The sequence below is a fragment of the Carlito syrichta genome, unplaced genomic scaffold (assembly GCF_000164805.1).
Source record: "Carlito syrichta isolate Samal-C Ts95f unplaced genomic scaffold, Tarsius_syrichta-2.0.1 Scaffold305870, whole genome shotgun sequence".
Taxonomy (NCBI): Eukaryota; Metazoa; Chordata; class Mammalia; order Primates; family Tarsiidae; genus Carlito; species Carlito syrichta.
In genome coordinates, this window is record NW_007249966.1 from 301604 (window position 1) to 315940 (window position 14337).

The following is a 14337-nucleotide window of genomic DNA, read 5'->3' on the forward strand; positions in this document are numbered from 1 at the left end:
ACTGAGTGATATCTCACAGAAACAAAGATCTGAGTATCACATGTTCTCACTCATATAGCGGACCTTGAACATCCATCGTAATACTATAAGAAAAGGACTGCCAATGGTGGGAAACTATGGGGGAGGGGAAGGGAGGTGGGATTAACAGTAGTCAATATCTGTCTGGGGATGGGGAGACACCCCTTATCAACAAGGGTGCCTGAACAATGCATATTTGTATACCTAACCCTTAACTGTACCCCATAGTTTTAAAATAAAAAATATTGATTTTAAAAAAAAGAAAGTTAGACTACGAAAGTGATAGAGGCTTTTGGCAGCCATTTTCAATGTCAAGAAATGAATTGTATTATGTCTGAATGAAATTAAATGACAAAGAGGCTCCAAAAGATCTGCTTAGCAGAGTATGTAGAAGGAAAGTTCTACAAGAGGGGACACCCCCCAAAAAAACCCAGATTTATCTTCATCTTTTGGAGAATTTGCCCCTTGTAGTACAGGGTTCCCTTGCTAGGTAAGTCTCTTAGGAGCTCAGCAACATCAGTGTACTAGTTAGTGTTGTTGTGAGAGGCTGTGTTCAGTTTCAGTGAATTTTTCTTTAAGATTCTTTCAACACATTTGCCCATTTCATGATGAGTGATTTACAAGCACATTTGCCCACACTGTGCTGTTTTACAGTTTTTGACCAAAAACGTCATGAACCCCTGCCCCAGCCTCCCTATTCACCTGATATCGCCCCAAGCAACTTCTTTTTGGCTCCCCAGATGTAAAGAGTTCTCAAAGGACAATGTTTTGCTGATGTGGAAGAGGTGAAACAAAAAATGGCAGAAGCACTAAAAGGGATCAAAATTGATGAGTCCAAAAACCATCTTGAGCAGTGGAAAAAGCATCTCGATAGATGTATTGCATAAATGGAGGGTACTTTGAGGGTGACTGAAGTCTAAACATGTAAGAATTAATACACAATTTTTTAATAAATCAATTCAGGGGTTTTTGGGTCCCCCCCTCCCTTGTATTTTTCATGCTATTCAAACAGAGAAGAAACAGATGAACATTTAAATGAATAACATTGGACAATAAACAACTTTTATATTTAATATTATTGGAAGATGATCATAATGTTTCATTTCTCCTAGTGATGCATTTATTTTTTTGAAAAACTGTCATGCAGAACTTCAGAAATAAAAAGTTATTTCAGGGAGTTTTTTTCCCCCTGTATACTTTTGTACAGTAGACTTTTCAAAAATCATAGTCTTAGACTGAGTTCTCCCAGAAGCAGATTTTTCCTAAGTTCAAAACGTATTTTGATCCTTTAGGTCAAAAACTGTTTCTGTCATAGATAAAGTGATAAAGTTTAAAAATTTACTAACCAACTTGAGTAAATATTGAAGACCCACTTATCAGGAAGAAGATAAAAGTGAAACTGAGAGTAATTATAGCAGTTAGTACCTGTTTCATTTATGAGTCATTGCTGTAAAATAAGTTTGCTATCCCAAACTTAGTGGCATGCATCAACAATGATTATTTATTAGTAGTATCTCTCACAGATCTGGGAACTGACTGCACTCAGCTAGGCAGTTTTTGCTGAGAGTGTCTCATGCAGTTTCAGTCACATAATGGTTAGGGCTAGAGTCATTTTATGGTGACTCAGCTCACATATCTAGTACAGTAGCCTGCTGAGAGGGGATCAGTCTCAACTCCCATCTGCTTCCTGCCTCCGTCCAGTGGCATTACAATTACTATCTATGAACACTTGCTTTGTAACTCTTCCTAGAAGCCATCTCATTTCAAGTCAGTATCAGTGTACGTACAGTTCCCATATCAGAGGACACAGCAGTGACCCATCCCTATCATATTTCACTCACATGTTGGAAAGGAATGATCTACCCTCAGAAAAAAAGGTGACTAAAGTCAATCTATACTACTAGAAACGATCTCCAGCAAGATTTTCACTTGTATTTTTATTTCCTTATCTATGCTTAAAAACCATTATTTGAACAAAATGATAGACTGTATTTTTAAAGCAGTTTCAGGTTTACAGAAAAATTGAGAAGAAAGTACAGAGAGTTTGGATATACCTTTTCCCCTACCACACACAGAGTTCCCTCTATTACTAACATCTCGCATTAGTGTGACTCATTTGTTACAAGTGATGAACTAATATTAATGTACTACTATTAACTAAAGTCCATAGTTTACGTTAGTTCGCTCTTTGTGTATAGTTCTATGGGCCTTACATTTGCATAATGTCATATATTTGCCATGACAGTATCAAACAGAATAGTATCACGGCTCCCCAAATCCACTAAGTTCCACTCATTCATTCCTCCCTTCCCCCCCCAAGACGCTGACAACCATTGATCTTGTTCCTGTCTCCACAGTGTTGTCTCTTCCAGAATATCATTTAGTTGAACTCATACCATATGTAGATTTTTCAGACTTCTTTCATTTAGCAATATGCATTTAAGTTTCCTCCCTGTCTTTTCAGGGTTTCATAGCCTGTTTCTTTTTATCACCTAATGATATTCCATTGTATGATGTAACACAATTTGTTTATTCATTCACCTACATCTTGGTAAAAACATGCGTGTTTTTTTTTTAAGAACAACTTAAATAATTCAGTGGAAATTTTACAGAGATTCTTCTGATATTGAAAGCATGATAAGGTGGTTATGATTTTCAGAAAGCTAGTAATGTAGCCTCATTAAACTGTAAACAGGCAAAAAAATTTGTTAGCATTGTGCTTAACATTGTTCTTGTTTTTCTAACTAAATGATTACTATTTGTGGCCTCCCATGTGGCAAAATATTTGATCTTATTCTACTTTGGGAGTTGATAGCCAGAGGAAAAATAAGAATTGAGAAGTAGGTAGCCAGATGATAGCTCAGGAGTTAAGATAGAGAATTCCTTTTCTTTCCTTTGTTCTTTACTCTGCAAGGAGAAAAAAAGCCATGGGGAAAAGATGTGTAGCCACAGTATTTGGTAGGCCAGCTTGACTTGTTTCAAAACATAAAATGCACATCACTGAGGCTCTGTGTGGGAATATTTGGACTTCATGGTGATTGGAACGTGTGACCAAATTCAGCCTCCTCAAGGTTCTCGGGTCAAGCAGGAATCTAACTCATCTTCTGCCCATCACAAGTCCTGTGAGTTAACATTCAACTTCCTAATGCCATAGATGAGATCAACTTGGCAGATTGTTATTTTTCTGCTTCTAGAGTGGTAAAATCTGAGGGATGAATGAAGGGGATCTAGATGCCCTGTCTCCCTTTGAGAGTCTAAATTCAGGATTTAGAAGTTCTAACATTAACTGACAATTTATTGGGCTCTTACTATGCTGAGCACTGTGCTAAGAGCCTAGGATATATTAGCTAATTTAGCAATTGCATCTGTCGTTGAGATCAGTATCATTGAAGAGATAAAGTCTATAACATCTAGAGAAGCCAGTTAACTAATTCTGGAGCCTGAGATGAAACCAGGTCTGATTACCAAATGTCACACATTTCTCCCCTTGCTGAGAGTATTATACTGAGATATATTCTGGCTAGACATGGTGGCTCAAGCTCATAATTCCAACACTTTGGGATGTCAAAGCAGGAGGATTGCTCAAGCCCAGTTATTCAAGACCAGCCTAAGCAACATGGAGAGACTTTGTGTCTACAAAAAAAAGCAAAAATTTAGCTGGGCATTGTGACGCACACCTGTAATCCTCAGGAGGCTGTGGCAGAAGGATTACCTGAACCCAGGGTGTCCAGGCTGCAGTGAGCCCTGATTGTGCCACTGAACTCCAGCCTTAGTGATAGAGTGAGACTCTGACACACATAGAAAAGAGATATAATATACAGTGAAATGCAGAAGGCTTAAATATACAACCCAGGGGATTTTAATTTATGTAGATACTTGCATAACTGCTATTCAGCTCAAGATGGAAAAATATATTCATCAACCTAGAAAATCTTTTTGTGCTGTTTTCTTGTCAATATCCTCACCAATTGTCCCCCAACCTGAAGGCAAGTACTATTCTCACTTTTGTTATCATAGATTTATTCTTTCTGTTCTTGAAGAATAGGAACATAAATGCTAAATCATACTAAATCATACTAAATCATTTAACATCTGACTTCTTCTACATCATGTTTTTTGAGATTCATCCACGTTTTACATGTATTCATAACCGGTTCTTTTATATTGCTCTGTAATAATCCACTGTGGGAATTGCTCACAATTTGTTTCTTTATTCATTCTTCTATAGATCTTTATCAGAGCCATTTCGAGTTTTTTACAATTAAGATTAAACTGCTATGAATATTCTTAGTTAAGTCTTTTTGTGGCTATATACACTCATTTCTCTGCGGAGGGAGTGGATGTGTCTGAAGGTAGACGTCTGCTTAAAACTTGATGAGGAACTTCCAAGGATAAGGTTAATAACATATATATAAAAAACATATAATAATATATATACATATATGCATATATAAAATATATATATTCCTCCTTGACTTTTTCCTCTTCTATATTTATAGGAATAAGATATATTTTTAGTCAAAGTGGGATCATCTATTTTTTGTTTATCAAAACAACATGAAGACATTTCAAATATATTATATATTTCACATATAGTTTTAATTTATTATTATATTATAATAAATACATATTTATTACATATTATATGTTATTATTATATTATTCCTTTTCATGAATTTTTAGAATATATACTTGGCCCTGCCCAAATCTATTTTTCCTGGTCCCCTACCCCATCCACCCCACCCTTTTCTGCTAACTGCTCACAGCTGCACCTTTTTTCTGAGAACTAACTGTAAGTTATGGGAAGTCCCTGGTCCTCAAATGTCTGGGAGATTACAGCCCAATGTGTCCCCAGTGTTCCAGGGTGACCCACAACCCATGACTGACTAATATGGGAGAAAAGGCTGAGCCTCTTGTCCCTGAGGTTTCAGTATGCTCTTGAGGCTCCCATGAGATCAGATGAAGTGAGATTTAAGCTGAATTCACTTTTCCCCCCAGCTATTCCCTGGCCGTAACCTGATTTCCTTCTGCTCCTCCACATTTCTCCTGAGGATTCTCCTTTAATAATACATTTGCACAGAAATTCCCATCTTGGGTTCTGCTTCTAAAAAACCCAACCTAAGTGATGCATGTATTAGAGTTTTTATAAAGATATCCTCAGCTGGGCTCGGTGGCTCAGTCTGTAATCCCACGCCTTTGGGAGGCTGAGGTGAGTGGATTGCCTGAGCCCGCGGGTTCGAGACCCGCCTGGGCAGCGAGACCTCACCTCTACAATAAATCAAAAAAATCAACTGGGCGTAGTAGCGCATGCCTGTAATTCCGGCTACTCGGAAGACTGAGGCGGAGGGATTGCTGGAGCCCAGCAAGTCAAGGCTGCGGTGGCCGGAAGCGGCCAATGCACTTCAGTCTGGGAAACAGAGTGAGACTCCAACTCAAAAAAAAAAAAAAAAAAAAGATATCCTCTATGTTGGTCATCTGGGTTGCTTGTGTGACTTTTGCTATTATAAAAATAACATTGCGGTGAACATCCTTATAGGTAGATGTTTCCTAGGGGCTCATTTAGTCCCATGGTTTAAAATTCTGTGTGTATGCCATGATTCCTAACTTTAGATCAACCATCTAAAAAACATAAATAATAAAGGCTTTTCAAACTGCATATGGACAAGAAAAAAATATTTTTATTCAGGGCAGCTCTTTTTTACAGAAGAATTTCAATGAGTAAATGTAGAAGGAATAAAAGAAATAAAAAGTCACCATTAGGCAATCACCACAGTAAAAAAATGCTGCAAGCAAGATCCAATGACAGATATTAAAATTAATAGACAAATGTTTGAGGAAAAACAGGGTATTTGCACAATCTCAAAGTATCTTCTCCAAGATATTAATTAATTCTAAAGGGGAAAAAAGTAACTTTACAGTTACGAGTAACGGCTAGGTGGTATTCCATTGTATTAATATAATACAGTGGAGACACCTGGCAGACACCACCTTCATCAAGTGGTCAAAGGTGACACCACCAATAATTGACCTCACTTGCTCTTGACAGTACGTACCATACCAATTTCATGTGCCCCTTGATATGACATACTGATAAAGGAACAGCATCATCTTGTGGTATTCTTGATAAAAATGTCTGACCTCAGTTTAACTGTGAGAAAACTTTAGACAAACCCTAACTGAGGGTCATCCTAAGGAATAACAGACCAGTTATCTTCAAAATTTTAAAATTAGAAAAGACAAAGAATGAGGAACTGTCACAGATTGGAGACTAGGCAGGACAAATAACTGCAACCAGGAATTCTGGATTGGATCCTGGGAGAGAAAAAGGTTACTATGAAAAAAAAGAAAACTGACAAAAATTGAGTAAGAGTTGTAGTTTTATTAATAGATTTGTTAATTTCCTAATTTTGACCTCTGCATTATGGTTAAATGAAATGTCTACCTTAGAGGAAGTTGGTTGAAGAGTACATGGGGATCTTCATACTATTTTTGCATCTTTTTTAAAGTCAAAATTTATCTTCTGGACTTGGTGGTTCAGCCTGTAATCCCAGCACTTTGGGAGGCCAAGGTGAGCGGATTGCATTAGCCTGCAGTTTCGAGACCAGCCTGGGCAACTTGGCAAGACCTCGTCTCTACAATAAATTTTTTTAAAAAATAGCTGGGTGTGGTAGTGCACATCTGTAGTTCTTGCTACTTGGAAGATTGAGGAGGAAGGATCTCCGAAGCCCAGCAGGTCAATGCTGAGGTAGACATGAGCGTGCCATTGCGCTCCATCCTGGGTGACAGAGTGAGACTCCAGTTCAAAAAAAAAAAAGTCAAAATTTATTTCAAAATCAAAAAGTAAAAAATTATTCCCATTCTGTCCACTTCTTTGCTGCCATCTTTGGTTAAGCCATCATCGTCTTTCCTCTGAACTGCAGAAATGGTCTCATAACAGTATCCCTCACCTCTAGCACCTCTAGAATCCATTCTCCATTCCTTTTGGTCAAGTCAACATCATATTTCCTCTAGACGGCAGTAATAACTTCATAACAGTCTCTCTCATCCTGTTCCAGCATCTCCAGAATCCATTTTCCACACAACACCCAGAATGTTCTCTTAAAATCATCACATCATTCCTGACTTATAACCCTCCACTTGCTTCTCATTATAACCAGAGTCCAATACAACCTCCATTTTGCAGTTTCCTTCCCTGGCTCCCTAAACTCTAGGTACATGAGATTACTTTAAAAAAAAAAATCATGAAATATATCAGCTATTAAGAAATTACAGATGCCAATTAAAATAAATGCCAATTGTTCCCACTCATCTTTATTGAATCTTAATTATCCACACTCAGATATGTCACTTCAAATCACTTTTAATAGAAATGGAACATTAGGGCTACAAATGAAAAGCCTTCATTCCTGATCCTATTTTTTTCTGTTGAGTTGTAGGGGTGCTTTACATGTCATTCTTTTTCAGTTGCATGCATTGAAAATATTTTTTTCTCTGTCTGTGGTTTACCTTTTGTGTTGTTTATATTATTTTTTGTAGTATAGATGTTTTAAAATTTGGTGCAGTTAAATTTTCTGTGTGGTTTGAATTTTTTATGACTTGCTTGAAAGATCCTTCAAAACTTCAAGGTCTTATAGACATTCCTTGACTTTTTCTCCCAAGAATTTTACATTTTTATGTTTCTTAGACCATCATGTCTTTGCCCTTGCAATTCCTTCTCACATTTGCTGCCATATTCTTCCCTGCTGATTTTCTTCTTGCCCTTCAGCTTTCTACTCAACTGTTACCTCCTTATCTGACTTCTCAATAAAAAAAAACTCCACACAGCACTGATTACACTCTCAAATTATCCTGTTTTATTTTCTTCACTGCACTGTTACTCTCTGCAGTGATCTTGTTCCTCCATTTGTTTACTTCTTTATTTGGTGTTTCTTCAATCCCAGGTGTTAGTGCCAAGAAGAAGGGTCTTTATCTTGTTCACTCCAGCCTCCCCAACATCTAGAATGGAGCTATTGCAGGCAGGGCTGTTGGCAAGCAGACCCTGAGGAGATTTTGCACAGGTTGCTCAGTAGACTGTCCCTTTGGTCAATGCCAGCAGGAGGGAAAAGGCAGAAGCAAGATCAAGCCGAGGCAGGAGCTGAGCTGCAAAGCTAGCCCCAGTGCCTTAGCTCTTGACATAAGATGGTGTGTCAGAGTCATCCTGCCTGAGTGACCAGGCCTTATATCCCATCTCCATCAGTCATTGAGGCAAACCGACCCCAGTGAGTTGGCTCTACAGCTGACACCACTCCTGCAGGGGCTGACAGTTGGAGGCAACAAGTCCTTTCCTGCAAGGGGATCTTGGTAGTCCAGCCCCATGTGCATCACAGGCACCTGGCATGTAGTCGGCACTGAAATATTTTTCAGGTGTATACATCTTTCCACATAACCTGCATGGTTTTCTGAGCATAAAGCGGAATTTCTGAGTAAGAACATCTAAAACATTTTATGAGAACTGCAGAAAATGACTAGAAATTTTGGTGACAAGTCATACTCTCACCACCCCTTTTCCTCCTCTGATCTTAGTCCACAAAGAACACTGTTTATGTATTTTGTCGTTATTTATTTTTTCAACTTTTAAATACTGACTAGTAAAAATCTATGATTTTTATTGTTTTTGTTACTGTTTATAACTTCTACTTTCGATACTTGGACTTTTCCTAATGCAAGAGTATTTGTTGTCTTGTAGGGTTTTTATAATTTCATTTTGCATTTAAATATTTAACTTATGAACAATTAATTTCGTCTGTTTTAAGGACCTACACTTTTTTTCCAAATTGTCTTAAATGAGTAATTACTTATTTATGGTGCATACTTTTAACTTTTGTACATTTGATTAGCTTCAGAAAGAACTGAAGAAAAAGTCTGGGAAAGAACTCATTTTGGTCCCCTAAAGATAGCATTCTACATGGAGATGATTGTACCTATTATTATGCTGTGGAGATACTGATAAAATTGTGTGGCATCCCCCTTGACTCAAATTTTTCTGTATAGAATGGGAATGGTTAACTCTGTGTTGCTGCCCTTTTTTACTAATTATGTTTTCAGTATCTAATTCATGCTCAAAGCAAATATTCAAGGAAATCTAAATGTTTTGACACCCAGATTGTGAGCATGAGTTAGAGCTAACTTTCTGTTATTTATTTAGTTCTCTGTTTTAGTTTGTAGTGTGAAGCCCCAAGTATGAAGATCTTATTATAAAGTGTCCTGTCTTAAATTTGGTTTGAGTAGAAATGGCATTGAATCCAGTGAAAACTAGACTATGTGGGATTATAGAAAAATTTCTATCACAGGGTAAAAATAGCAATTACCAAGGGACATAAATATAAGATCTCAGAATATCATCTGGGTTTTTGAACATCCTCTACATATAGTCTGGGTTTGAAATGAGATTTTTGACACAACTTCAGTATACTTTGATTTTAAGTTAAATTTTGAAATGGTTTCTTATTCTGATGTCTTAAGGGGGAATTATTACTTCAAGAACTTCTATTGTAGCTTTGTGTTCTAGTGAGAGTTTCCTATCAAATTAGAGAAAAAATATTTTTCATTTTGAATCCAACTGGAGAAAGAAAATTGGTATTGATTTTTCTCTTTCAATGAATGTGAGGACTGTTTAGACATCTGCAAGTGGAGTGGATAAAGACTTTGATAATGGGAAGAAAAATAAATATTTATCTTATAAATACATGTATATATAGTACATATTTAAATTTTTTCTATCTATTTTTATGGGAACTTGTATTGTGTCTATATATGTTTAATATCTTAAAAGTTTGTGATTTCTGGGAAAAAAGCCAAGGTATAAAATATTCATTTTTCTAAATAAGGGAACAGAAGATTCTAAAACATAATTTTGGATTTTATAATACTTGCTCTTTTTATGTAGCAAAAAACACTACGTGCTGTGTTAGTAAGGATTTTCCCAAGAGATGGAATCAATAGACTAGATTGATATATGTACATGAGTACATATATCGCTATCTGTATATATGAGTACTTTATCTATCTATCTATCTATCTATCTATCTATCTATCTATCTATCTATCTATCTATCTGGAGAGAAGAGGGGATTTAGTAGGAGAATTGGTGCACATGATCATTGAGGCTGAGAAGTTCCATGATAGGCCACGTGCACGATGGAGAACAAGGGAAGCCAGAAATATGACTCAGTCCAGTTCAAAGTTCTTAGAACTAGGGTGTCACCCACTGTTCGAGTCTGAAGGCCCAAGAACCTAGGAGGTTGCTGGGACAGTCCATTGTCCAAAAGTCCAAAGAACCTAGGGCTCTGATGTTCAACAACAAGAGAAGAAGGGTATCCTGGCTCTGAAAGACACAGAGATAGAATTTGTCCTTAATGAACCTTTTTGTTCCATCCAGACCCATTGATGATAAGATGGTGCCCACCCAGGTTGAGGGAGGATCTTCCCTGCTCAGTTTACCAGTTCATATACCAATGTCTTGGGAAACATTCTCACAAACATACCTAGAAATAATGCTGTATCCCTAGGTATCTAGTCAAGTTGACACCTAAAATTAACCATCACACATGGTATTAACAATAGGACGTGTGCACACAAATTCTCATCAACAATGTACTTTGAGAGTTGCTATCATAATATATATCATATATATGATAGCAACTTTGATTTTTATATATCATATACATGATATCATATATATTATGTATTGGACAATTGTCTTTTATTTGTTTGCTTATTTTTATTGTGGTAAAATATGTATAACAAAACTTATCATTTTAACCAGATTTAAGTGGTTCAGTGGAATTAAGTACATTAACATTATGCAACCATCACTGCCATCTATCTCCAGTACTTTTGAAAAATCATCCCAAACTAAAAGATTGTACTCATTAAGCAATAACCCCTTATTCTCAACTCCCCGCCCCCCAGCCCCTTGGTAACAGATATTCTACTTTATGTCTCTATAAATTTGACCATTTGGGGTAACTAATGTAAGTAGAATCATACAATGTTTGTTCTTTGTGTTTGGTTCAATGAGTGTAATGTCTTCAAGGATCATCCATGTTGCAGCATGTTTCCCATTGAGTAGTCTTGGCACCTCTGTTAAAGATCATTAGACTATACATATGAGGGCTTTATCTGTAGACTTTCTATTCTATTCCATTGATCTATATGCCTATCTTTATAACAATATGACACTGTTATGATTATAGTAAATCCCCTACATATGAACCTTCAAGTTGCAAACTTTCAAAGATGTGAATGTGCATTTTTCAAGATGGTAGCTAGAATAGAATCCAACAAGGAACCAGAACTTGTGCCATCAGTATCAGGTATGAGTGAAATTACAGCTTACCCTCCGTCTTCTATTGCTGACAATATTTCAGCTTAACCATCTGCTACCTTCTCTCCCTCCTCCAGTCAGTAACTGTTCTTGCCCCTTCACTCGATGCCAGCCTCCGTATGCCAGCTGTTGTACTGTACTATACTTTTCAAGGTACTGTACTATAAAAGTGTTTTTTAAATTTTTTGTTTGTTTTTTATGTATTATTTGTGTGAAAAGTTTTATAAACTTATTGCAGTACAGTACTGTGTAGCCGATTTTGTTAGTTGGGTACCTAGGCTAACTTTGTTGGACTTACAAACAAATTGGACTTATGAACAAGCCCTCAGAACAGAACTCATTCTGTAGGGAACTCACTGTACTGTAGGTTTCAAGTAAGTTTTGATATCAGGAAGTATAAGACTTCCAACTTTGTTCTTCTTTTTCAAGACTGTTGTGGCTATTCAGAGTCCTTTAGGATTCCACATGAATTTAGAATGAATTTTTCGTTTTCTGTCTTTTTTTTTTTTTTTAGTTGTTGCCCAGGCTGAAGTGTCATGGTATGTTTATGGCTCACCACAGCCTCACACTCCTGGGCTCAGGCAATCCTTCAGCCTCAGCTTCCTGAGTAGCTGGGACTACAAGTGTGTGCCACCATGCCTGGCTAATTTTTTAAAATTTATTTTTGGAGAGATGAAGTCTTGCTATGTTGCCTAGGATGGTCTCAAACTTCTGGGCTCAAACAATTCTCCTGCCTTGACTTCCCAAATTATTGGTATTAGCCCCTGTGCCTGGCCAGATTTTTCTATTTCTACAAAAAATGCCATTGGGATTTGATAGGGATTACATTAAATCTGTAGATAGGGTAGTATTGACATTTTAACAATATTAAACTTTCTAATCCATGAACACAGAATATCTTTCTGTTTATTCATATCTTCCTTATTTTTTTCAGTAACATTTTGTAGTTTTCAGTGTACAAGTCTTTTGCCTCCTTGGTTAAGTTTGACTCCTTGGTTAATTATTTTATTCCTTATGATGCTATTGTAAGTAGAACTGTTTTCTTAATTTCCTTTTAAGATTGTTTGATGTTAGCACATAAAAATGCAAATGATTTTTATGTGTTGATTTTTTATCTTGCAACTTTGTTGAATTTGTTTATTACTTCTAGTAGTTTTTTGGTGGGCTCTTAAGGGTTTTCTGCATACATCAGATCACGTCATCTGTGAACAGAGATAATTTTACTTCTTCCTTTTCAATTTGGATCTTTTTGCTTTTTTTTTTCCTTGCTTAATTGCTCTGGTTAAAACTTCCAGCACTATGTTAAATAGAATACCATTTCTTTTTTATAAAGGCCTGAGGTAAGTGTATCCAAAGGACTTGGGAGGCCACAGAAGAATTTTTAAAATATTGCTAATTGTTATGCAGGAAAAGACTTATGTGGAAGAAAAGGTTTTCAGTTCTGATGACACTGATGAGACTGGTTTTTTTTTTTTTTTCTTTTAAAGGATGCTGGCAAACTAGCCTATGCAACACAAATGGCATTTCAGTTGGTAAAGATGTGACCAGTGGTTTATAGAAACCTAATCCTGCATTTCATCTAGGAGTACCTACCCAATAGTTTAGTATTTGATAATTCAGTATTCATGACAAGTTTATAACTATCATGAATTGACTGTGCTTCCCACTCTTCTTGCAATATTAGTTTCAATCCCACTGAACTATTAGGTAACTGCCTGAAAATGCTTTTCCTGGGATGCTTTCCCCTCTTCATCTTGCCACTTTTATTCCCACCACTATGGTGGCTGAGATATTTCTCTTCTATGTGTGTTAACACACTAGGTATATGCTTCCATCTCAACATTTATCACACATGTAATTATTGATTTGTCTGTCTTCCCACTGTTCTCATAGCTGCTTGAGGACAAGGTCCAATACATACACACTCACACACACATGTATTTGTTGGGTGGCAAAAACATTCCAAGATATTTTTTCCATTGTGCTTTTATTTTTTAAAAAATTAACATACAGTGCCATGCCATATATAATTGATTCTATGTTTTACATTCTAGTCACTTAGCACAGAGGTAAATAGATACGTTTAGTAAATGTTTGTTGAAAAACATCATAAAGGTTAAGAGTATTTATTTATTCTACCCAATTGAAGTTCCTTGAGTCATACATTTTTTAAAAATAAATTTTAAAGGTTTTTAATCCACATATTAAATGAACATCTTGTCTCCTTAAAATTTTAAAACAGATTATCTACTCTCTTTCTTTGTAATTTGAACTGTCTATAATACTATTTTGCTGAGCAAAAATAAACTTCAGCTTGGGCCAAATAGACTAATTAGGAAATTGTGCTATCTGAATTAATGAGTATTTACTGTGCTCAATGTAATTCTAGAATAATAGAACTAGAAGAAATCCCACCTTACACATGTGTTAATAACGAATCTTTAGAAGAGGGAAGAACAGAAATAACCCTCATCAGGCCTTCTGAGGACATTCTGTTATTCAAAGACAGCCCTAGGTTCTGCAGCTCTGTGATTAAACAACTCCTACCTGTCTTCTTGTGACTGTGCGTTCACTACTTCTGTAGTTGAGGCAGCTGTTACAGAGACCTGACTATTCTAGTCTCTGTTTGTTCATGCTTTGTCCTGACACATTTCTTCCATCACTTTTCTATCTATCTGCCTTATGCTTCTGCCCAGACTAGCAGCTGCTGGTGATCTCTCTAGATCTTAAATTCACATCTCCACAAAGATAAGCTCTGAATGCTTCAGTCAGTTGTTATTCTTCCTGCTAGGCAGTTTCTCTCTCTAGCAGAGAAGCATGCATGAGTGCACCTCCTACCATGGCAATTCTCTTACAAATTAGCTGTCCTTGGAGAAAGCACCTCCTCTGTGGGCCACAATGGTGAGACATGGTTCATATTCTTAGAGAGCCCATGTGTGTGGAATGTGTTGAAG